Below are 22,292 nucleotides of genomic sequence, written 5' to 3'. Positions count from 1 at the left end.
TGTATGGTTTTAATGGTGGTTGAATGGTGATCAGAGTCTCCTGGCCTTTCCTCCCGGGCCTGGCTTCCAACCTTGATCCTCACCTGTCAGCCTCCTGAGTAGCTGGGATTCTGGACTTGAACCACCAGTGCCTAGCTGGAAATAGAGTTTGGTTGTCTCTTAGTGCATTACTTCGTCATTCAGAGATTATGCAGCCCTGGTCCATGTTTTGGATTCTGCTTTGGTCGAGGACCCTCACCTCATGAAGGAGAGTCTGGGGTCCTCCATGAACTACAGAGGGAGAATGCCAGACCTGCTGGCTATGTGCATTTTTAAGATGAAAAGGCATTGATGGAATAGTTATTGGGCACTGAGCACTGACCTTGGCCTTGGAAGTGAAGAAAGACTTGGGGGAAGAATTGGATGGGGAGGTGGGAGGAGATGAGGGGGGGACCCTCCTTCCTCTCCACTGTGAATTTGTATCCACCTTCAGTCTCGACCCATGGAGATCGATCAAATATAGTCAGATCAGATCCACTTGGGATCGCCCTTGGTGTGAATCAGAGAGAAAACCTCAATCAAGCAATGGGTTCCTGGGGATAGAAAGAAAAGCAGAGGTCACTCATTTCTATCTGAATATAGAACATTCTCTCTCTCTCTCTCTCTCTCTCTCTCTCTCTCTCTCTCTCTATGTGTGTGTGTGTGTGTGTGTGTGTGTGTGTGTGTGTGTGTGTGTGTGTATAATGGTAAAGTATGCATACCATAAGCCTTACTGATATAAACTTTCTCAAGCATGCAATCTGGTGCAGATAAATAGTGTTTAGTTTTTGTGGAGTTTTTTTTGCCAGTCCTAGGACTTGAACTCAGGGCCTGGGCACTGTCCCTGAGCTTCTTTGGCTCAATGCTAGCACTCTACCACTTGAGCCACACTTCATGCATGCTAGGCAAGCATTCTACCACTAAGCCACATTCCCAGCCCTAGTTTATTTTAATCAGAGCTCACTCATCGCCAGTATTCTGACATCTTATAAATCTTCTCTGCCGACAACAATTGAGTATGGATTTGCTTGCCACTACCCTGACCCCCACCATCCTCTTATCTCCTCCAGGACCTTCTGGGCCTTATAGGTGAGGGCAATCGCACACAGTTTGTGTTTTGCACTATGGCCTTGACTCATGTGATTCAAGTGGCAAAATGTCCTGAAAATAGTAGAGCACACTTGGAGCTGAGTCTGAAGTGGTAGAGCACAATCTCTGAGCACAAGAAAGGGACAGTGCCAAGGCCTTGAGTTCAAGCTCCATGAATGGAAAAAGAAAAAAAAGTGAGGTGGTGTGGTTTCATTGTCTTGTGACCTGGCACCTGTAGCCTGACTCTGAATGCTGTATAGTGAATAAACACCTGGTGCTCATGGCCAGATCAGACCAGGAGCCTTTGTCCTGCTTCCCCAGCCCAGCCCACACCAGACATGATGCACACGCTTTCCTGGTGCAATGCTACTTAGGTTTGCTCCTGAACACCATAGAAATGGGCGCCTGTGCTGCGAAATCTCTGTTGTTGTATCATATCATCTCCCTCGTTCAAGGGTTTTTTGTTTTGTTTTTGTGTCATTCCTGGGGCTTGAACTCATGTCTGTCCCTGAGCTTTTGTACTCAAAGCTATTACTCTACCAGTTTGCGCCATAGCTCCCCTTGAGGTTTTCAGGTAGTTAATTGGAGATGGGTGTCTCATGAGCTGTTCTGCCTGGGCTAGCTTCAAACTATGATCCTCAGATCTGAGCTGCCTGGGTAGCTGTGGTTACAGGTGAGAGCCATACATGCCCAGATGTTTCAATGATGTTTACAGAACAATTCACAAGTCTACAGCCAGCAAAGGCTAACCAGCGTCTGCTGTCCTGTGCTTTGCAGATAAAGATCCTAGGTGTGTTTAGCTAATGTATTATCCCTCCATTGTTTTATTCTTGGCAAAGTGATTTGATTGTAGAAATTTTGAGAAGTAATTCACAAACTAATACCCAACCCAAAGATTGACAGATCCTTTGATGTTGGAGCACAAAATTCTACAATTTCTCTGAACACCAAAAATGCAAGAAATGATGGGAATGTTTCTTGTTTGTTAATTTTCTCCTTTCTCCCTTTAAGGTGTTCTATATCATCAGAAATCCTAAGGATGTCCTTATATCTGTTATTATTTCTGGGGTTCTACAAATCTGGCTAAGAAACCAGAGTCACTGCAACAATGCTTTGAATGGTTCTTGCAAGGACACAGTGAGTGGGTTGTGAAGGGAGCAGATAAGGATTTAAACATCTTTCAGGACCTCATGTGACCCTCCCCTCCCACCATGTTTTATCTTAAAATCTCCATCTGTGGGTCCAAAGCTTCCTCATCCTAGAACTCACATTGGCTAAAGGCAACACCAGACTTCTCCCATGATGGAAGGTCTCAAGGTGTTTTGAGCCCCTGGAGCTTCCATAGCCATGGAGGACCCGCCCCCTCCTGGGTGCTCTACTCCCAGGTGCTGACTGACAGCTTCTCACTGGCTTCCCAGACAACCCAACTCTACCTTCCCTATGTAGTACCAGGCTGCACACCTCCCCAAAGACCAGCAGGGAGCAGTTGCCAATGTAAATGCACGAGAGTCATTTATTATAGCTTGAGCCAGACTCACAAATCTTCCCTGTCACCGCAGGTCTGAATTTTGAGCCCCCACCCCTTGTCCAGCAGGGTTTTTATAGGGAACAGGAAGCACAGGGAGGGATCATGACAGCAATGGTTGTGTGGTTGGCTGGCAATTTGCAGGTGAATCCTGCACTAAATTGCTTCCTGCTAGAGTTGGGGGGAGCGGGTCAGGGCAGTCTGGCCTCTTGGACTGTGCTGATACTGTTACATTGTCTTGGAGCAGCCTCTCTTCCAGTAAACAGATGACAGATGTTTTCCTTATAGTTTCCGTACTGCCGAACTTATTTTTGGTCTCTCACCTATATATTCGTGTGATTTTAATTTTCTTTTCTGTCTGTTTCACTTGAATTTAGGATCTCTGTGTTTCTAGTCATGCAAAAGTTCTGGGTCATTCCTCATGCTTATAATTTTGTCACTTCTTCATGGTTCTGTCAGAGGTCCATGGCCTGAGCTGGGTATGAAGGGTGGGGGGCGGAACCCCACATCTGTACTCTATTTATCTTATCACTTGTTGTCCCAAGCCCTGTAGGTTTAGGTTCATAACCAGTAGAGGTGCTTGATGAACTGCTTCTCCCCTAATCTAACATGTCTTACCCTTTGGGACTATAGTCAGGGCTGGTGGCTCATGCCTGTAATGTCAGCTATTTGGGAGCTGAGAGCTGGGGGTCACAGTCAGAAGCCAACCAGGTCAGGAAAGTCCAGGAGGCTCTCATCTTCACTCAGTCATCATAATGCAGAAGGGGAGGTGTGGCTCAAGTGGTAGAGAGCCAGCCTTAAGTGGGAAAACTCAGGGATGATACCCAGGCCCTGAGTTCAAGCCTGAAAGTAGAACAAAAGAAATTTGTTTGACTATGATCTACGTAGTGTGATTCATCAAAATGAGACCCTGAATAGTATTTGAATGATATTTCATTATGTCTTATGGTGTTTTTAAGTAGAATAAAGCACATCAATGCCTCTGCAGACTGACCTGCTGGGAGCCGTGGGCAGGGATGGGAGGTGCTGTGTGTGTGTGTGTGTGTGTGTGTGTGTGTGTGTGTGTGTGTGTGTGTGTGTGTGTGTGTGTATGTATGTCACAGCTCAGACCTTACACTCCAACTTGTGCTACGTTGTGCAAATGATGGATTTGTCCAACTTGACATGGAAGACCCTCAGCCTGAGTTCTGTGAGCGTCCAAAGTGCTCATTGTCCCGGTCTGAGGTGTTGCTGCTGCCTTTGGGTGACCTGCCTCAGATTGGGGAAAGGGGGAAAACATGTTCGGAAAGTCATGTCTAGCCTCCACAGTACCCTCTCTGTTTTCTTTTTTTTTTTTTTTTTTTTTTTTTGTCAGTCATGGGACTTGAACTCTGGGCCTGGGCTCTGTCCCTGAGCTCTTCAGCTCAAGGCGAGCTTTCTACCACTTGAACCACAGCTCCACTTCTGGTTTTCTGGTGGTTTATTGGAAATACGAGTCTTATGAACTTTTCTGCCCAGGCTGGATTTGAATGGTGATCTTCAGATCTCAGCCTCCTGATTTGCTTGGATTACAAATGTGAGTCACCAGCGCCCGGCTACAGTACTCTCTCTTTTAGAGTACTTCACCATGTTGAAGTTGACAGGACCCAAAGCTAAGGGACCATGGTAAAGCCACAGGGAAGATGGGGATTGGTGGAGCCTCTTCATGTTCTGTGTACCCCCCGCCCCGACTCACCTGCTGTCCCCCCTGCAGTGCCGTACAGGAAATGGTTTGATCATGTCTGAGGCTGAATGTCCATGAGGGAAAAGGAGAACATGCTGGTCTTCAGTTATGAGCAGATGAAAAAGGTAATGATTGATTTTACATTCACCCCACTACAGCCCTCCTTACCCCTTCTATCATCTTCCCTTCTTCTCATTACCCCTCCCCCAGTACACACACACACACACACACACACACACACACACACACACACACACACACAGTCTCCATCCTACTCTCTCTGTCAAATATCTACATCATGTTTGTCATTCCTTCCTGCATTCCTCTCATCCTCCTTTGTATTTGTGTTTTGAGCTGGAGTCTTGAATGAGTTCAAGTACCTGATGCTTTGATCTTTGGCTGGCGCTCTACCCACTGAGCACTGTCCCCAAACCCAAAGGTCACTCATTCTTTCTCCTGCCAGTTCCTTTTGTTGTTTCTTCCTTCTCCTGCTCCTTCCTCCTGAGACCCATTCCCTCTATTCTCCCTTTCATACCTGTGGCCCTATTTTTCTCTCCTTAGGATCCGAAGAGCATGACAGAGGAGATCTGCGGGTTCCTGGGGAAGGCGCTGGAGCCGGGAGAGCTGGACTTGGTCCTGGAGAGCAGTTCCTTCCAGACCATGAAGGAGAACAAAATACTCAGTCTCAGCCAGGTGCCCAAGGAGCTTGTTCCTGCCTGTGTCAAAATCACCAGGAAAGGTATGAAAGGTTCCCAGGAAAGGAGGTGAGGGAGGCCCAGAAAGGAAATCTGGTCTCCAACCATATGCTCGCTGCCATGGATTAGCCAAGGATGGGCTGGCTGTTCACGGACCACTTGTGTCAAAAACAAGTAGACTGGAAGATGGGTGTCGGTGGCTCATGCCTGTAATCCTATCTACTTAGGAAGCTGAGATCTAAGGATCATGGTTCAAATCCAGCCTGGGCAGGAAAGTCCATGAGACTCTTATCTCCAATAACCCACTCAGAAAACCAGAAGTAGCGCTGTGGCTCAAGTGGTAGAGCGCTCGCCTTGAGCTGAAGAGCATAGGGACAGCACCCAGGCCCAGAGTTCAAGCCCCAAGACAGACAAAAAGAAAAAAACATTGGACATTTGGCTTTGCCTGTCACATCATTGGTCCAATCACCAGGACGGGTGGCAGCCACATGCAAGTGAACAGAACAAAGGGACCTGTGATTGTTCTTGCTGAAATAAATTGGCCCACGGCTGACAAACATGCCTTAGTGTTCTGCTTAGCAAAGGTGACCTGGGTGAAAGGCTGCGGAGGTCCCTCGGGTGGGGATAGTGGGCTGCCCTCGGCAGGAGGCTGCCTGAGGGTTTGCTGGATGTTCTGGGGAAGGGGTTCCCTTTCCCCGCCTGGATCTCCAGGGGCAGCTCTCGGCTGCTTTCCACGCTGGACAGCTCCAGCCTGTCCTTCCAACAGAGCAAACACCTGCCAGCTAGACAGCAGCGCACTGTCCGCGGTGTCCACACCAATGCCTGTGTCCCACAAACACCATGCTCCAACGGAGCTCAGCATGACCAGCATTTTCCCAATGCCACTGCAGACTGGAAAAGTCCTTTCCGTGACCCTGAAGTCCTGAGTGCAATCAAGAAAGGGGAGAGGAGGATGTGGGGGTGCAGGTAGGGAGCTCAACCAAGCCTCTTGCAGGCAGTTACCATGGAAAGAGGGTGGCCAGAGGCAGGGAGCCTGTCCCCCGTGGTCTCCATGTGGTTTTTGTTGTAGCTGTTGGCACCCAATCTTAATGTTAGGACCCAGTGAGCCTATGTGACTCACCCCTGGTTAAACATCCATCTTGTTGTTTACAAGTTTAGGAAAAATGTGGACTGCAAGTCTCTGATAACAGAGACTAGAGGCCAGGTGGACATGTCACTAAGGAGCACATATGTAACCCACCCCTCCCCAAGGAATGCAAACCTCCTCCTCCCTCCACCCCCAGTCTACCCCCTCCCGCAAACCCGTGCGGCCAATCTGACCAAAGTGGTAGGCTAGTTTAAACAACTGCTTATGGATAAGTTGTCACCTCATTGGTCACCTGCGTGTGGCCTGATAGAACTGTGCAGTTTTGTGCACGTGTTGCAATGCTATTGATCACTTGTGTGTGGCCAGCCTAAACTGCCTGGCCTCTTCCCCGTGCAGCTGGGCAGGGTTCACTCTCTGCAGAGTCAGCCCTAAGCAGTCAGTTTCTAGATGTTTGGCATGAAATATAGCTCTGTCTGACTTTCGCTTTGTTTCAGTCTTGTTCCTTTGATCATGGACCCCAGTATTGGGGGGTCATCCCAATAGTACCATGATAGGTACAGGCAACCCCTTCTGTGCTGTGCTTTTAACTTCTGGGTGGGAGGAGGTGTACGAGGGTGTGAGCTTAGGACTTTGCTCATCTGACTGGGAACATGGATTCCTCATGATCAAAGCTTCTTACATCTCACAGAGCTGGGGTGGCAGGAACACATCCTTTTATTGGGAGGTGGGGGGATTTGTGCATGTTTATTTTAAAATATGAATTAACATCACCAGACTCACTCCTATCTAACTGTATCATTACAATATCATTTGATTGAATAATAAAAATTATAAACTGCAGCTAGCTTTAAAGAATATGTATGTAACTACTCATTTTACTATATACTATAAAATATTCATTCATTGATTACATCTGCAACCTACATTACTAAATGCTACATAACTAGAACCTAGAAAACTGAAAGTCAGTTATTTTCCTATGTAGTACGTGAAAATATCATATCCAATAAAGTAACACATAATATACCAAAGATTATGTTTTTGAAGTATATTGATCACTGACCTTTCTATTGAAAGGCAAAATATTGGCATTCTGAAAATGGTATCACAGCTGGGTGCTGGTGGCTCATGCCAATATACCTAGCTACTCAAGATGCTAAGATCTGAGGTTCAAAGCCATATAGCCTGGGCAAGAAAGTCTAAATGACTTTTATCTCCAAATAATCATCAAAAAAAGTCAGAAGTGGGAGTCTGGTTTAAGTGGTAGAACATTAGCTTTGAGCAAAATAGCAGTACTAGTACAAAAAAAACCAAGTATAACCAAGTATAGGAACAGCTTAATCAAACTAAAAATTTGCCTCCAATATTTCAAGTATTAAATTGAAAATGCCTTTGTAGGGAATTTAGGCGGGGGTGGGGGAGGGGACAGGAAATCAACACCTGGGGAAGACAGCTTGAATACAGGTTGCTAAGAATACAAGGGACTCTGGGGATGGTTTCTACTAGTCAGGGCTCTGTGCATCTGTGGAGGGGCGTGGCCACCCAGACCTCATCCTGAGTTAAAGCACATACAGGAGTCCACATCCTGTGAAGCAATCCAGGTACTTGCCCTTCAGGGGCACCCTGCTGTCCTCATACCCAACATCCAGACTTTTCCTGAGGGTGGATGTACATGACAATAATCATCACCTCCTTCTCTACAACCTCTTCCTCCTCCTCTTCCTCCTCCCTCTCCTCCTCCTTCCCTACCCTCCGGCCCTGACCTCTTTTCTCTCAAGGCTAGTGCTCTACCACTTTGAGATACAAGTCCACTTGCACTTTTCTGGCGGTTAATTGAAGAGTCTCATGGACTTTCTTTCCTGGGCTGGCTTTGAACCTCCATCCTCAGATCTCAGCCTCCTAAGTAGGTAGAATTAAAGATGTAAGTCACCAATGCCCAGCGATCACAAGATTTAAAAAAATTATTTATTTATTTTTTGTGTTTATATCAGGGCTCAAACTCAGGGCCTCTGATCTGTCTTGGCTTTACTATTTGAATTCCACCTTCACTTCCCAACAAGATAGATAGGTAGATAGGTAGATCGATAGTTTGTTGTTGTTGTTGTTGTTGTTGGTTGGTTGTGGGGTTTGAATTTAGGGCCTGGATGCTGTCCCTGAGCGCATTTGCACGAGGCTAGTTAGGGTTTTACCCTGAAATCTCCACTTCTGGTTTTATGGTGGTTCACTGGAGATAAGAGTATCATACACTTTCCTGTGCAGGCTGGCTTTAAACTGTGATCTGTAGATCTTATCCTTCTGAGTAGCTGGGATTGCAGGTGTGAGCCACCATCACCTGACTTAAATAAATGTTTTGACAAGCTGGGATGCTGGAGCTGTGAATGTGGCCTCGTGGTAGAGTGCTTGCCTAGCATGCATGGAGCACCCTGGGTTTGATTCCTCAATACCACATACACAGAAAAACCCAGAAGTGGTGCTGTGGCTCAAGTGGTAGAGTACTAGCCTTGAGCACAGAAAGACTCAAGGACAGTGCCAAGGTCCTGAGTTCAAGCCCCAGGACTGGCAAAAAAAATCCAGGATGCCCTGGATGGAAGAGATAATGGGCACTGTGATGATTGGATCCAAGATGCAACCTGAAAATTCAGACCTTCAGATCCAAGTCCCCGCCCCTGTCCCATCACCTCTATAAGACAGGGACACAAGTCTTCATCTCCACAGACATAGAGATAGGTCCGGACTTAGTCATATGGGAACAGTGACAGAGGAAGTCTTGCCATCTTTACCCGGAAGTTTTCCTCAAACGCTTGGGCCTGGGCTGGGGTGAAGTGTTTTTTCCAGTTCCCCATGATGCCTGGAGACTGTGGAGAAACGCTGACACCAGTCAGGGCCAGAGCAGAAAGGCTCCATCCCGATGGCCCCTCTGCCCTCTGCCAATCCTGGGGGTGAAGCCACAGATCTCCCCCGGGAGATGGACTTCACAGTGACCATGCTCCATGTCCAGTGCTCTCCTGGGAAGTTCTGCCTCTGCCACTCTGGGCACCATTCCTGCCCCAGATGTGTGTGTGGGGGGCGGGGGGGTCAGGAAGCTCGGGCTGGGGTCTCAGGATTCCAGTCCCCTCATGGTGACTCCATGAGGCGCAGAGTGCTGGGTCCTATGAGTAACACCCATGTCATGATGTTAGAACCACTGCTGAGGAGTCCAATCAGTGCTCAGCACCGCAAGTCCCATTACACAGAGCTGCTGTCCCCATCACGACGAACACTCACAGCATTCCATGAGGGATGCAGAATGGGGCAAGGCCTGGACCATGGCCTCTGGGGGACCTGAGGACCCGCACAGAGGGGAAAACAGATTCTCAGCAGCCTGGGCACCGGGTCCTGTGGCATCAGCTCTACTTGTCTCTGCCAGAGAATTGTGGTTGCTCATGCCCAGGTCCTTTGTCTCCTTTCTGTTCTTTTGGTCACCACACAGACAATCTATTCCCTTTGCCACCCTCTGATGGACAAAAAGACTCCTGAGGGCAGATTCTTTCTCCTGTTAAGGACATAGCTATACTACTTCTGTAGAGAAATCCATTATTTTAATGTTTATGCCAGTCCTAGAGCTTGAACTCGGTGTCTGGGCACTGTTCCTCAGCTTCTTTTGCTCAAGGTTGGTGCTCTACCACTTGAGCCACAGCTCCACTATCAGCCTACATTTTTGTTGGTTGTGGGGCTTGAATTCAGGGCCTAGGCGCTATCCCTCAGCCTCTTTGTGCTCAAGGCTAGTGCTCTACCATTTTTTGAGTGGTTAATAGGCAATAAGAGTCTCATGAAGACTTTTCTGCTTAGGCTGGCTTTGAACATCCATCCTCAGATCTCAGCCTCCTCAGTAGCTAGGATTACAGCTGTGCCCAGCTCCATTTCATCTTTTAATGTGGTGTATAGTGTGTCTATTTTTCTCTCCTTAATTTTCTGGGAGTCTTTGGTTTTCTTTCTTTCTTTTTTTTTCTTTTTTTGTTGGTCGTGGAGCTTGAACTCTGGGCTTGGGCACTGTCCCTGTGGTCTTCAGCTCAAGGCTTGAGCCACAGCACCACTTCTGGTTTTCTAGTGGTTTATTGTAGATAATAGTTCCATGGACTTTCTTGCCTGGACTGGCTTTGAACCCTGATCCTCAGATCTCAGCCTCCTGAGTAGCTAGTATTACAGGTGTGAGCCCGGGTGCCGGCTTAGTCTTCGGTTTTCTTTGTGATTTCTTCTTGGAGTTCTTGAAGTTGTTTTCACAGGTCTTCTTTTATTTGTTTGTTTCTTTGTTTATTTATTGTTGGTCATAGGGCTTGAACTCTGGGCCTGGGCACTGTCCCTGTACTCTTCAGCTCAAGGCAAGCCCTCTACCACTTGAGCCACAGTACCACTTCGGTTTTTTATAATTTATTTTAATTTATTTTTGGGGGGTCCTGTCGTGGGGCCTGAACTCTGGGCCTGGGCGCTGTCCCTCAGCTCTTCAGCTCAAGGCTAGCACTCTACCACTTGAACCATAGAGCCACTTCTGGCTTTTTCCTTTTTGCTTATGTGGTGCTGAGGAATGGAACCCAGGGCCTCATGCATGCAAGGCAAGCGCTCTACCACTGAGCCACCTTCCCACCTTAGTGGTTTTTTAAATTGGAGATAAGAGTCTCACAGACTTTCCTGCCCGGGTTGGCTTTGAATGGCAATCCTCAGATCTCAACCTCCTGAGTAGCTAGGATTACAGGCATGAGCCACCTGCTCCCAGCTTCCCCTTTTATTGACCAATTCAGTCATTGTTTCTTTCATGGTTCTTTTGCTATTCCTCTCTTCTACATTCTCACTGGAGTCCTTTCCTGTATATGAACGGTTAAAGTTTTGAGGCAGTGACCACTTGTTGCTTGTTTAAACTAAACCTAAGATCAATAAATTCTGTCTAGCAGAGTAACACGTGGTGGTAATCCAAACACCTGGTTGGTTGTGTGCCTTTATAAACCCTGCAAATATTTAGCTTGGGGCTCTCCTTCTAGGTTCCACTGTGTCGGAGTGTAGGACGAGGCCCGAGCTGCAGCCTGTTTAAATAAAACCTTGAACAGCTGTAGTCTGACTCTGGGTGGTCTTCTTGGTGGGGGTCCTGCGACCTGGGCACAACAGATTGTCCTTGGCTATTGGATTCAGTGCGCTGTCTTGATTGCTCATGAACCTTGTAATCTATCATCGTGACTTAGACATTTGGGTTCACAGAAGGTCGGGGCCGTGGACCCAGCTTGGCTTGTTTGCGCCTGCTGAGTGGCAGCACTCTTGGCTTGGACTAGTTCACACTGGCCAGGCTAGCCTGCACAGGGCCCCAGGGTCAGCAAACCAATGTCCAGCCCTGAGCTAGCGTGAGGGAGCTGGATCTGGTCTGCAGCGGCGGGGGCTGGAAAGGTTAGATGTGGGTCTCTGACTGGACCAGCACTGGGCTTCTTCTGCCACCTGCCTGGCTGCTGGGACACTGGGCTGGGCTGGGCCGCTCCCACCCTGGGGTCCCTCCTGCCTCCACCCCTGCAGCTGTGGGCGCTGTCTCACAGCCCTGCCATGCGGGTTGGGTCGTAGTAGTCACCGTGGGTTCTCCAGCCTGCAGTCCCTGGCTCCCTGCTGCTCCCCGTCTCCATCTGCGCAGTCCAGGCTGTTGTGGGGGTTTTCTCTGCAGTCCGAGGTGGGACCTGGAGACCAAGGCCAAGCCAGTCTGCCCAAGCGGCATGGGGTTGGGAGAGAGATTTTTCCTGATTTTCCTTCCTTATGTGTAGAAGTCAGAAGTTGATTTCATTTTTCAGTTCTTGTGACTGGCTGCGTGTTTAGTGATATGTTTGTGGTTGTCGATCTTTTGGGGAGAAGTGTGTGCTAGGAACTCAGATCTCTGTTGGGTTCGAAGGAGCTGCAGCCATTCCCTATTGCGAGGCCTCCATCTTCCTTCCTTCTTCTTCTTTTGATTTTTCTTTTTTGTAGCATAACCTTTGCCCCTTCGGAGGCAGGCTACCCAAGGGCAGCACCCATGACTGAAGGGGACAAAGAGTTCCGCAGGCCCTCACAGAACTCAGGCTGAGGGCCTTCCATACCAAGTTGGCCCAAATCCATCATTTGCACAACTGAGCACAAGTCTGAGTGCAAGGCCTGAGCTGTGAAACACGCACACGAGGCACCTCCCATCCCTTCCCAGGGCTCCCAGCAGGTCAGTCTGCAGAGGCCTTGGTGTGCTTTATTCTACTTAAAAACACTGCAAGACACAGTGAAATACCATTTGATGTCTAATTTTTGGCAAAAAACACCCCAAACCACTTTGTAGGTCTTAATCAAACTGATTGTTTACTTGTTTTATTCCACTTCTGGGCTTAAAGACAGGGCCTGGGTGCTGTTCCTGAGCTCTTCAGCTCAAGGCTAGTGCTCTACCACTTGAGCCACAGCACCACGTCTGGATTTTTCTGCTTATATGTTGCTGAGGAATTGAACCGAGGACCTTATGCATGCAGGGCAAGTACTCTACCACTGAGCCACCTTTCCAGCCCCCTATCCCTGAATTTTTATGCTCAAGTCAGGCACTCTACAACTTGAGTCACATCTCCACTTCCAGCATTATAATGATGATGAGTGAAGATGAGACCCTCATGGACTTTGCTGCCTGGGTTGGCTTCCAGCTGTGACCCTCAGATCTCAACTACCCATGTAGCTGAGATTCCAAGTTTGAGCCAAGTTATAGTCCTGAGTGGTAAGAGATGTTGAATCAGGGGAGAAACAGCTCGCCAAGCACTTCTACTGGTTGTGAAGCTAAACCCAGACGGCCTGAGACACCAGATGATGAGGTACATAGAACACAGATGTGGGGTCCCCCCACCCTTCATACCCAACTCAGGCCATGGACCCCTGCCAAAACTGTGGAGAAATAACACAATTACAAGCATGAGGACTGACCCAGAGCTTCTGCATGACTAGAAACACAGCAATCCCAACTTCAAGTGAGAAACCCTGAAACCCACAGCAAATAATTTTGTTAAGAAAGGAAAAATATATATAGAAAAGATAGAGTTGGGTTGTCTGGGAAGCTAGTGAGAAGCTGTCAGTCAGTACCTGGGAGCAGAGCACACAGCAGGGGACTCAGAGCTGAGGCTCACAGCTGGAAGCCAACCCAGGCAGGAAAGTCCATGAAGCTCTCACCTCCAGTTAATCTAAACCCCAGAAGAGGAGGTGTGGCTCACGTGGTAGAGTGTCAAACTAGAGCATGAAAGTTCAGGGTCATTGCCCAGGCCCTGACTTCAAGTCTAGAAGTGGGACAGAACAATCAGTTTGACTTTAACCAGCAAAGTGATTTTTGTTTTTTTGCTAGAAGCAGTCATCGAATGTTATTTCACTATGTCTTATGCTTTCCAGTAGAATAAACTACACCAACGCCTCTGCAGACTGCCCTGCTGGGAGCCGTGGGCAGGGATGAGAGGCGCCTTGTGTGTGTGTGTGTGTGTGTGTGTGTGTGTGTGTGTGTGTGTGTGTGTGACAGCTCAGACCTTGCATTTGGACATGTGCTCAGTTGTGCAAATGATGGATTTGGGCCAACTTGGCATGGAAGGCACTCAGCTTGTGTTCTGTGGGGGCCCACGGAGTTTGTTGTTCCGGTCAGAGGTGTTAGTGTGGCCTTTGGTGACCTGCTTCATATGGGGCAAAGGTAGCTCCACAAAAAAATAAATAAAAGAAGAATCCAGGCGTCTGTGGCTCTCGCCTGTAATCCTAGCTACTCAGGTGGCTGAGATCTGAGGATCATGGTTCAAAGCCTACTTTCCAAATTAGGAAACTCTGTGAGACTCTTACATGCATTTAACCACCACAAAACCAGAAGTCACCCCGTGACTCAAGTGTTAGAACACTAGCCTTGAGCTGAAGAACTCAGGGACGGCGTCCTGGCCAAGTTCAAGCCCCATGACCAAGACCAAGACTAAGACCCCCACCCCCACCCCCACAAAACCTCCACTCCTACCACCAAAGATTGTTTGGAAAGCTACATCCTGGCTGCACAGTGCCAGGAGAGGAGAGGAGAGGAGAGGAGAGGAGAGGAGAGGAGAGGAGAGGAGAGGAGAGGAGAGGAGAGGAGAGGAGAGGAGAGGAGAGGAGAGGAGAGGAGAGGAGAGGAGAGGAGAGGAGAGGAGAGTGAGAAGACACAGTGACCCCATCCTGACTGAGAGCTTACCATGGCGCACAGCCCAGGCCCTGGGTGGATGTGTGGTCACTGCTCCCATGATGCTCTGTGAGTCATTCATGTACTGTGGGTTCCATACTTCACCGGGTCTGGCACAAGAATGCCAAGGAGGAATGTACATTGTGAATGTATCAAACCATACACTATTTCTGTTTTTAGTGTGTGCTGGTCCTGAGGCTTGAACTCAGGACCTGGGCACTGCCCTTAGTGTTTTGCTCTAGGCTCACGGTCTGCCACCTGAATCACAGCTCCACTTCTGGTGTTCTGCTTGGCTAGATGCACTAAAAGACTACCAAAGGTGTATTTTAAGCCAGGCACCAGTGGCTCACACCTGTAATCCCAGCTACTCAGGAGGCTGAGATCTGAAGATCAAGGTTGGAAGCCAACCCAGGCAGGAAAGACCAGGAGACTCTTATCTCCAGTGAACTACCAACAAGACCAGAAGTGGAGCTGTGGCTAAAGTGGTAGAGCACCAGTCTTAAGCACAAAAACACGGGGACAGTGCCCAGGCCCTGAGTTCAAGCCCCAGGAGTGGCCAAGAAAAACAAATGGCTTTGTCCTCCAGAGAGAACATCCCACTTCCTGGGTACAGCCTACACCAGGCACAACTCAAACAGTTCCCAGTGCAATGGGACCTAGATTTGTTTGCCCCTGAACATCACAGACATGGGTTCCTTTGGTGTGAACACACACATACACACATGTGTGCAGGTACACAATCAGATATGCACATTCCCATATTCACACACAGACACACAGACACACACTCATACCATCCCCAAGATGTTACAGAAGTGTTTGTTGTTTCTCAAATCTGCAAGGTCAGGTTAAAGAAAAAAAGTCTGAGAAACTGTCCCTGCGTCCAGGGGCCTGAGGAGCCGTGGAGACCCAAGACCTGGGGGATCATGGCTGCCATCCTGGAGTGGAGAGAGATCCTAGGAGAAACAGAGGAAATTGGAAGGACAATGCATTGAGGAATCTTGGCAAAGATCTTTGAGTGATATTAGAAGATTGAATTTAGGCATATATCCAGAAGTCCAGCCCTCCCTCTCTGCATTTTTTCTGCTATCTACACCTCTTCTCAAATTAAAGGATTAGGGCTTTTTTTTTTTTGGTCAGTTGTGGGGCTTGAACTCTGGGCCTGGGCACTGTCCCTTAGCTCTTCAGCTCAAGACGAGCACTCTACCACTGGAGCCACAGGGCCACTTCCAGTTTTTTGGTGTTTTACTGGAGAAAAGAGTTTCAAGGACTTTCCTGCTTGGGCTGGCTTTGAACTGTGATCCTCCAATCTCAGCCTCCTGAGCAGCAATGATTACGGGTGTGAGCCACTGGTGCCCAGCAGATTGATGCATTTAAAAGTATTTTTTTTTAATTCTTGACTCAAGTCTTATTTCTTCTGTATTTCTGGCTTTCTGCCATGAAGTGAAAATCTAATGAGCACAGATTGCCCTTTAAATGATTTCACAGTTACCCAATAAAAATCCCCAGGGATGGGCTGGGAGGGTGGCTCAGTGGTAGAGTGCTTGCCTTGCATGCCTGAGGCCTTGAGTTAGATTTCTCACCACCACATAAGCAAAAAGAAAAAAGCCAGAAGTGGCACTGTGGCTGAAGTGGTAGAGCGCTAGCCTTGAGCTGAAGAGCTGAGGGACAGCGCCCAGGCTCAGAGTTCAGGCCCCTCGACCGGATCTCCCCCCCCCCCCCCCCAAAATCCCCAGGGACAATCATACTATTTTTTTTCTTTATCATCAAATTAGTTTGAAAAAAAGTTAATGATTGGTCACCACCCGGATGACAACTGTCTCTGCACCACCTCCTCAGTGCCAGTGGCCTGGGACCAAGAGCCAGGCATGCAGGGCTTCGCCATGGCTCAGGACTACTTGTGGTATCAGGGCATTCCTTTCCCTGCTGGGGGTTTCAACCCTGAAATAATAAAAGCAGCCCATGAGAAGCTGGTGCTGAAGGATGAGGACATCATCACGGTGACCTACCCCAAATCAGGTGAGCAGACGGGGCTGTGGCTGCGTGGGAAAGGCCAGGCCTGTGACCCACTCCTTCCAGCCTCCCATGTGGGGAAAGTGTAGTAGCTCATTATTGAAGACCTGTGACTCATGTGGTATTGTGCCAGGGTTGAGCACAAAATCTCAGGCACAGTGCCCAGGCCCTATTCAAACTCCAAGCCTGGCACCCATTTTTTAAAAGCTGTTTTTGAGGTGCTCCATGGTATATAAAATGAAAAGGATGACTTTGAGGTTACCTGGAGAAGAGGCATGATCTCAAATAGAAGAATCATGATGGGCCATAGTTGGGAACTGGAAAACTTGGAGTAAATACAAGGCACTGGCAGGCCAGGGAGCCTGTGTGAAGGAGCACGGGGAGTGGGGAGGGAGCACTGAGGGCACACTGCAAGGGAAATGTGCTGAAAACCACAGCCAGTGGGGGCACTGCAGGGATTTAAAGGAACAGCTAACAGCTGCATTAAACCCAAGTATCCACAGGGAAATGGCTGCACAATCCCAAACAGATTGAGAAATAAAAATGAACTACTATACACTGTTGAAAATGCAGACAGCGGGCTGGGAAGGTGGCTCAGTGGTAGAGCGCTTGCCTTGCATGCATGAGGCCCTGGGTTCGATTCCTCAGCACCACATAAGCAAAAAGAAAAGAGCTGGAAGTGGTGCTGTGGCTCCAGTGGTAGAGTGCTAGCCTTGAGCTGAAGAGCTGAGGGACAGCGCCCAGGCCCAGAGTTCAGGCCCCATGACCGGACCCCCCCCCCCAAAAAAAAAAAAAAGAAAATGCAGATAGCTCAGATCCATGCTCTACTATTTTCAGGACATTTTGCCACTTGAACCATATGAGTCAAGGCCATAGTGCAAAACACAAACTGTGTGTGATTGCCCTCACCTATAAGGCCCAGAAGGTCCTGGAGGAGATAAGAGGATGGTGGGGGTCAGGGTAGGTGGCAAGCAAATCCATATTCAATTGTTGTGGGCAGAGAAGATTTATAAGATGTCAGAATACTGGTGATGAGTGAGCTCTGATTAAAATAAACTAGGACTGGGAATGTGGTTTAGTGGTAGAATGCTTGCCTAGCATGCATGAGCCCGGGGTTTGATTCCTCAGTCCTCAGTACCACATACACAGAATAAGCCACAAGTGGCACTGTGGCTCAAGTGGTAGAGTGCTAGCCTCAAGACAAAGAAGCTCAGGGACAGTGCCCAGGCCCTGAGTTCAAGTCCTAGGACTAGCAAAAAAAAAAAACAAACCACAAAAACTAAACACTGTTTATCTACACCAGATTGCATGCTTGAGAAAGTTTATATCACTAAGGCTTATGGCATGCATACTTTACCATTTATATATGTATGTATATATATTATATTCTATATTCAGATAAAAATGAGTGACCTCTGCTTTTCTTTCTGCTCCAGGAACCCATTGGTTGATTGAGGTTCTCTCTCTGATTCACACCAAGGGGGATCCCAAGTGGATCTGATCTGTGACTATATTTGATCGATCCCCGTGGTTAGAGAGTAAAAGAGGATTCAAATTCACAATGGAGAGGAAGGAGGGTCCCCCCCTCATCTCCTCCCACCTCCCCATCCAACTCTTTCCTGTGCTTTGTAGACAAATATCCCAGATGCATTTAAGAAATGTATTGTCCTTCCATTGTTTTATTCTGGGCAAACTGATTGCATCATAGGAACTCTGCAATGTAATTGCCAATGATAATTCTCAATTGCCAATGTAATTGCCATGATACTTTGATGTTTGAGAGAAATATTCTAGAATTTCTCTGAACACCAAAAATGCAAGAAATGATGGAAATGTTTCTTGTTTGTTAATTCTCTCCTTTCTCTCTTTAAGGTGATCTATGTCATCAGAAATCCCAAGGATGTCCTTATATCTGGTTATCATTTCTGGGGTTTTACAAATCTGGCTAAGAAACCAGAGTCACTGCAACAATACTTTGAATGGTTTTTGCAAGGACATGGTGAGTGGGTTGTGAAGGAGACAGACGAGGATTTAAACATCTTTTAAGACCTCATGTGACCCTCCCCTCCCACCATGTTTTATCTTTAAATCCAATGTTTCCTCATCCTAGAACTCACATTTGTTAAAGGCAGCACCAGACTTCTCCCATGATGGAAGGTCCCAAGGTGTTTTGAGCCCCTGGAGCTTCCGTAGCCCTGGGAGGACCCGCCCCCTCCTGTGTGCTCTACTCTCAGGTGCTGACTGACAGCTTCTCACTGGCTTCCCAGACAACCCAACTCTACCTTCCCTATATATTTATGTGATTTTTTTTTTTTGTGGGTCTGGTCGTGGGGCCTGAACTCTGGACCTGGGCGCTGTCCCTCAGCTCTTCAGCTCAAGGCTAGCGCTCTACCACTTGAGCCACAGTGCCACTTCTGGCTTTTTTCTTTTTGCTTATGTGGTGCTGAGGAATCGAACCCAGGGCCTCATGCATGCAAGGCAAGCGCTCTACCACTGAGCCACCTTCCCAGCCTTATTTATGTGATTTTAATCTCCTTTTGCTGTCCATTTCAGGGTTTCTCACTTGAATTTGGGATTGCTGTGTTTCTAGTCATGCAGAAGTTCTGGGTCATTCCTCATACTTGTAATTTTGTCATTTCTCCACAGTTTTGGCAGGGGTCCATGGCTTGAGTTGGTTATGAAGGGAGGGGGACCCCACATCTGTGCTTTATGTACCTCGTTATCTGGTGTCTCAGGCCCTGTGGGTTTAGCTTCACAACCTGTAGAGTGCTTGATGAGCTGTTTCTCCCCTCAGCCAACATCTCTTACCACTCAGGAGTATAGCTTGGCTCAAACTTGGAATCTCAGCTACTTGGGAGCTGAGATCTGAGGGTCACAGTTGGAAGCCAACCCAGGCAGGAAAATCTATGGGGCTCTCATCTTCACACAATCATCATAATGTAGGAAGTAGAGGTGTGGCTCAAGTGGAACAGAGCCAGTCTTGACCATAAAAGCTCAGTGACAGTGCTCAGGCCCTGTTTCAGCCTTGGATTGTCATATAAACAGATGGTTTTAACCATCTGTTTGAAAACCATCTGTTTGACTAGGGTAAACAAATGGTGATTTGCCAAAATCAGACATTGAATGGTATTTCACTGTGTCTAATGGTGTTTTCAAGTAGAATAAACCAAACAACGGCTCTGCGGACTCACCTGCTGGGACCCGTGGGCGGGGATGGGAGGCACCTCTTGTGTGCATGTGTCACAGCTCAGACCTTGCACATGGACTTCTGCTCAGTTGGACAAATGATGGATTTGGGCCCACTTGGCATGGAAGGCACTCAGCTAGGGTTCTGTGAGGGCCTGCGGAGCTCGTTGTCCCGATCAGAGGCGTTGTGCTGCTTTTGTGTGACCTGCCTCACATGGGCAAAGGCTTCTCCACAGGTGGGGAAAATTGTTTGGAAAGCCATGTCCTGATTCTATAGTGCTCTCTTTGAGGCTATAAAGAGACAGGACTTATTTGTCAGTTATACTCCGGTGAAGGTGACAGGGACCAGAGCGATCAGTGCCAAGATCGCAGGGCAGATCGGGAATGGTGGAGACTTTTCACACTGCCCTCCTGTCCCCCCTGCAGTGCCGTTCGGGTCATGGTTTGATCACGTCCGAGGCTGGATGTCCATAAGGGAAAATGAGAACGTGCTGATCCTCAGTTATGAGCTGATGAAAAAGGTAACGATTGATTTTACATGCACCCCACCCCACCACCACCTCTTTATCCCTTCTCCCATCTCCCCTTCTCACCATGCTCCCCCACTATACACACACACACGCACACGCACACACACACACATACAGAGTCTCCATCCCACCTTCTCTGACAAATTTTCTACATCATTTTGTGTGTCATTCCTTCCTGAATTCTACTCATCTTCCTTTTCTTTCTATGTCTGTTCTGAGATGGAGTCTTGAACTCAGTACCTGATATTTTGATCTTTGTCTGGCGCTCTAACCGCTGAACCACACCTCCAACTTCCACACTCCACTCATCCTTTCTAGTGCCAGTTCCTCCTGCTGTTTCTCTCTTTTCCTGCTTCTTCCTCCTGAGACCTGCTCCATGTTGTCTCCCTCTCAGACCCTTGTTTTTCTCTCCTTAGGACCCAAGGAACATGATAGAGAAGATCTGCTGGTTCCTGGGGAAAGTGCTGGAGCCGGGAGAGCTGGACTTGGTCCTGGAGAATAGTTCCTTCCAGGCGATGAAAGAGAACAAGATGTCCAATATCATTGATGTTCCAGAGGAGCTTGTTCCTGCCAGTGTCAAAATCACCAGGAAAGGTATGGATGGGTTCTGGGGAAGGAGGTGCTGGAGTTCAGGAAACAGAAATCTGGTCTCCAACCACAGGCTCCTGGCCAGGGATCAAATGGCAGAGTGCCAATCTTTAGCAAAAGAAGATCAAGGTCAGCATCCAGACCCTGAGCTCAAGTCACACAACTAACAGACAAACAAACAAACAAAGAAGTAATGAGATCTGAAAAAAAAGAAAATATAAATTTCAGCTGGGTGCTCGTGGCTTAGACCTACAATCCTAGCTGCCCAGGAACCTGAGATCTGAGGATCACAGTTCAAAGCCAGCTCAGGCTGGAAAATGCAAGAGATCTCTTCTCTTTAGTTAATTACCAAAAATAAAACAGAACTGCCCCCCCCAAATGGAACTGTGGCTCAAGTGGTAGAGCACTAGGCTTGAACAGAAAATAACTCCCAAACAGCATCCAGGCCCTAAGTTCAGGTTCCTGTATGGGCACACACTTGCACGCACATGCACACCCATCCACAGAGACACACTTATTTAACTCTATTATAGAACTCTATGAAATACCCATGCACACTCGCAAACATGCACATGTGCACGCACATATGCACAGACGCATTCAATTCTATTGTGTAAGAACTCTATTGCATACACACACACACACACACACACACACACACACTTACATTTAACATTCTATTATATAAAAACACTATGGTGTGCATACAGACATTAACTGGACCAGAATCTTCTGAGATGTAGCCTGAGCTTCCTAACTCTCCTACACCTGTGGCAAAATGGCACCCATGGTGGCAGAGGGCAGAATTGAGAGGAGAGCACTGGACATGGAGCGTGGTTGCTGTGGAGTCTATCTCCCAGGGAGATCTGTGGCCTCACCCTTGGGGCAGGCAGAGGGCAGAGGGGACTTGAGGGGACAGCACCTTCCTGCCCTGACCCAATCTTATGTCATTGTTTCTCCAGGCATCACAGGGGACTGGAAGAACCACTTCACTCCAGCCCAGGCCCAAGCCTTCGAGGAAACATTCCGGGAAAAGATGGCGGGACTTCCTCCAGAGCTGTTCCCGTGGGACTAAGCCCAGATTTAACTCTGTGTCTGTGGGGATGGAGACATGTGTCCCCATCTTACAGAGGTGACAGGACTGGGAGTGCATCATAGCATAAATCTGTCACTCAAATCTGGAGATCTGAATTTTCTTTCTTTTTTGTGTTGGTCATGAGTCTTGAACTCAGGGCCTTGGGCACTGTCTCTGAGCTTTTGCTCAAGGCTAGTGCTCTACCACTTGAGCCACAGCGCCACTTCTGGCTTTTTCTGCGTATGTGGTACTGAGGAATCGAACCCAGGGCTTCATGCATGCTAGGCAAGCAGTAAGCCACATTCCCAGTCTGACCTTTCCTGTTGTCTTTTTGTTGCAATCACGAAGACGGGTGGCAGCCACCTGCGGGTGAGGAGCACAAAGGGATCCGTGTGTGTTCTTGCTGAAATAAATGGGGCCACGGCACCGAGGGCTGACAAACATGCCTTAGTGTTCTGTTTAGCAAAGATGACCTAGGTGAAAGGCCGAGGAGGTCCCTTGGGCGGGGACAGTGGGCTCCCCAGGGCAGGAGGCTGCCTGAGGTTTTGCTGGTTATTCTGGGGAAGGGATTCCCTTTTCCTGCATGGATCTCCAGGGGCAGC

General features: G+C 48.1%; 1 pseudogene; it reads left to right on the top strand.

Annotated features, from left to right (window-relative positions):
• Positions 1–16,181: 16,181 nt before the first annotated feature.
• On the top strand, positions 16,182–22,005 carry LOC138812564 (sulfotransferase 2A1-like; annotated as a pseudogene).
• Positions 22,006–22,292: the final 287 nt, after the last annotated feature.

The sequence above is a fragment of the Dipodomys merriami genome, unplaced genomic scaffold (assembly GCF_024711535.1).
Source record: "Dipodomys merriami isolate MVZ:Mamm:240054 unplaced genomic scaffold, mDipMer1.0.p SCAF_57, whole genome shotgun sequence".
Classification (NCBI taxonomy): Eukaryota; Metazoa; Chordata; class Mammalia; order Rodentia; family Heteromyidae; genus Dipodomys; species Dipodomys merriami.
This window is presented reverse-complemented; position numbering and strand designations above follow the sequence as displayed.